The following is a 3,730-nucleotide window of genomic DNA, read 5'->3' on the forward strand; positions in this document are numbered from 1 at the left end:
GGGGGGATTGTGTACCAATGAAGGAGTTTTTCTTTTGCTTTTCAAGGAGAGAGGCGAACTGGGGGTGGGGGTGGGGGTAGGTAGGTGGGGAGAAAAGTGCAACAATGAATGAATGGAATTCCAAAATCTCTGTAGATATTCATTGAAATTAATAATAATAAAAAAGAAAACAAAAAAACAGGAGTTTTTTGCTGTCCTTTCTTTCCAGCTGGAGAATTGTGATGTCTGCCTTTTCTTAGTACCACACCCCCAACTCACATGCCTGTCCTATTTTATAAGTGGTGTTATGTAGTATTTATCCTTTCCTGAACGAGAAATTTTATTCAATATAAAGACCTTCAGGGTCACTCATGTTATGCAATATTGTATGAGTTCCTTGTGTTTTGTTAAGTGCTGTATAGTATTCCACTGTGTGAATATTTCATAGTTTTTCTATCCATTCTTTTGTGGGTAGGCACTTGAGTTGCTTCCCTCTCTTTGCTACTGTGAATACCGCAACAATAAACATGGGTGTGCATATGTCTGTTTGAGTGGGAGCTCTGGCTTCTTTAGGGTATATATCTAGTAGTGGAATTGCTGGGTAAAATGGTATTTCTATTTCCAACATTTTGAGAAAGTGCCATACTGTCTTCCATAGTGATTGCACCATTTTACACTTCACCAGCAGTAAATAAGAGTTCCAATGTCTCCACCATCTCACCAGGATTTGTAGTTAGCGGCTCTGTTGAACTTTGCTATTGTTAGTGGAGTGAGTATCTCTCTGAAAATTAGGAATTTTAACATTTCTTCATGTATTTGTTTGCCATTTGAATGTCTCCTTTGGTGAAGTGTTTATTCATATCCTGTGCCCATTTTGTGATTGGATTGCTTAACTTTTTCTTGCTGAGGTGTTGAAGTATTCTATAAAATTTAGATATAAATCCCTTCTCAGATTCGTCATTACCTAATATTTTTCACATTCTGTAGGTTTGCTTTTTATCCTGTTGGAGAAACTTTTTTATATGCATAGGGACTTGATTTTTTAGAGGGTTGCATTCATCTGGTTTATTATTTCCTGGTTGTACGTACATATGATTTTTTTTTAAAAGAGCAGAAAACATAAAAATGATAAATTATTTTTGTAGATTATGTAGTACGTTAAAAGTGATATAATGATACAAATGAAAAGATGGAATAATACTTCAAATAACACAAGAAAGCTTAAAGGAAAATAGATGCCATTTAACATAAAAAGACAGTTATGTAAATTTAAATAATTTGTAACTAGTCTTGTTTTGTCTTTAAAGTCTTTTTACTTGCTCAAATGTTTGTTACTATGAAACTTTTATTTTCTTCTTTTAGTTCTTAAATGCATAAATGATACATAGGTTATGAAATGATGGTGTATTTTTTTCAATGCTGAGATACCCATGTAGAATAAATATTGAACTCTTGCTGTAATTGACTATAAATATAGTCTTTAAATATATTTTTGTTATTTTAAGATTGCTGTTGTTATGTGCAGTTAAGTTACATACAACTCATAGCGGCCCTATGTACAATATCTCATAAGCTTGCCCTGTCCTGAACCAATCTCACTGACTCCAATACACTTACCCACATTGCCCTAGTTACTGTATCAATCCATCTCATCCAGCTCTTCCTATCATGCACTGTACCCCCACCTTTCTGAGCATGATGTCCTTCTCTGAGGGTTGGTCCCTCTTCACGACAGAGTCAAACTATGTGAGACAGTTTCAAAATCCTAGACTCCAAGGAGAAACTTGATTTCACCTTCTGTAAGACAGACCTATTTATTTTCTTGGCAATGCATGGTATGTTCAAGACTCTTCTCCAGCACCACAACTCAAAGGCATCAATTATTCTATCATTCATAGCCATTCTCCAGCTCTCTGATGTATAGCAAGTAATTGTGAAGACCATGGACTGGATCAGGCACACCTTAGTCTTCAGACGGACAACGTTGCTTCTCAGTACTCTGGAAAGGTCCTTGATAACATATTTACCTAATGCAATTCACCTTTTTATTTCCTGACTACTGTTGCCAAAAGTGTTGACTGTGGAACGGGCAAGCTGTAACTGTTATCAACCTCAATCCATATTTTCCATCCATGATGGTGTTTTGCCAGTTGGCCCAGTGGTGAGAATCTTTTGTCTTCTTGATGTTGAGCTTCAATCCATATTAAAAACTACAGTCCTTGACCTTCTTCAGTATGTGTTTCAGGTCCTTCACATTTTCAGCAAGCAAGGTTGTTTCGTCTGCATAACATAGGTTGTTGATGAGTTTTCCTCCAGTCCTGATGCCACATTCCTCCTCTTAAAGCTCAGTCTCCTGAATGATCTGTTCTGCATATAGGTTAAAAAGATATGGAGGCAGGATGCATCCCTGACACACTCTCTTGCTTATTTTGAACCATGAAGTGTTTCCCTACTCTATTCTAAGGACTGCTTCCTGGTCCAAATATAGGTTTCACATGAGCACAATTAAGTGTTCTGGATTCCCATTATCTTCAAGATTAGCCACAATTTATTATGATCTACATAGTCAAACGCCTTTTCATAGTCAATGAAACACAGATAGATATCTCTCTCTTACTCTTTGTTTTATTCCAAGATCCATCTGACATTGACTATAATGTCTCTAGTGCCACCATCTCTTTTAAACCCAGCTTGTATTTCATGTAGTTCTCTGTCAATGTACTCTAACAGAAAGATTACTCCCTCTCCACTTTGCTCTCCTCTTAGTGACTCTGATTCTCTCTACTCTCTCATTTAAGTGTGTTAGGCACTGTCTCAGGGCATGGGGAGCCTCCTTGGCACACCATCAATTATGCCTATGGATTATTCAACTTTCCAAAAGGCATTAATTACTTTGGCTCAGAAAAAAAAAACAACCAAAAGCACTGTCATGAAGTAGATTCCAACTCATTGAAACCATGCAGCATGGAAAAGAACTGTCCCATAGTGTTTTGGAAGCTCTAGAGCATAATGAATATCATGCTACACTACAAAACAAAAAGTCGCTGCTTCAAATCCCTAAGTTTCTCCATAGGGAAAAATTGAACGCTCTTCTCCCATTTTAAACCTGGTAGATTAGAGTAGAAACTGTAACTAGAAACCTACTAGACAATTGTGGCTATGACTCATTGTGACCCTATGAACAGTAGATTGAAAACTTACCATGTCCTGTGCCACCCTCACCTTCCCTGCTGGGCTTGAGTTCATTGGCATTCACTGTGCCAGTCCATCTTGTTGAAGATCTTCTTCTCTTTATCGCATCCTTCACTTTTCCCAGCTTGATGACTTTTTCCAAGAACAGGAATTCCCGAGAACATGCTCAAAGGATGTGAGAAGGAATTTAAAAATCCTATAGAATTTGTCACTACAAATCTGTGATGTACAGCATTTACCTTTGTGGCTTTCATGAAAAAGCCCAGCTATCCTTGTTCACAGAGGAGTCACGATAGTGCACTAATTAAGCATTTGACTGCTAAGAGAAAGGATAGCAGTTGGAACTCACTGGACATTCTTTGGCAAAGGTTATGGCAGCTGATGAAAGTCTGGCATAAAAATTAAGAGACTTAGGAACCCTGTGTAACAATGTCAGTAGACCCTATAGATTTGTCCTGATTCAGAATTAACTTGATGGTAATGACTTATGACTTATCTATTTATTTATTATTACTTTTAGAAAAACAAGGCCAAGATATGACTTTGATTTCATACCACC

This window comes from Elephantulus edwardii, unplaced genomic scaffold, assembly GCF_000299155.1.
Source record: "Elephantulus edwardii isolate Elephantulus edwardi_28Jun2011 unplaced genomic scaffold, EleEdw1.0 scaffold00432, whole genome shotgun sequence".
NCBI lineage: Eukaryota > Metazoa > Chordata > Mammalia > Macroscelidea > Macroscelididae > Elephantulus > Elephantulus edwardii.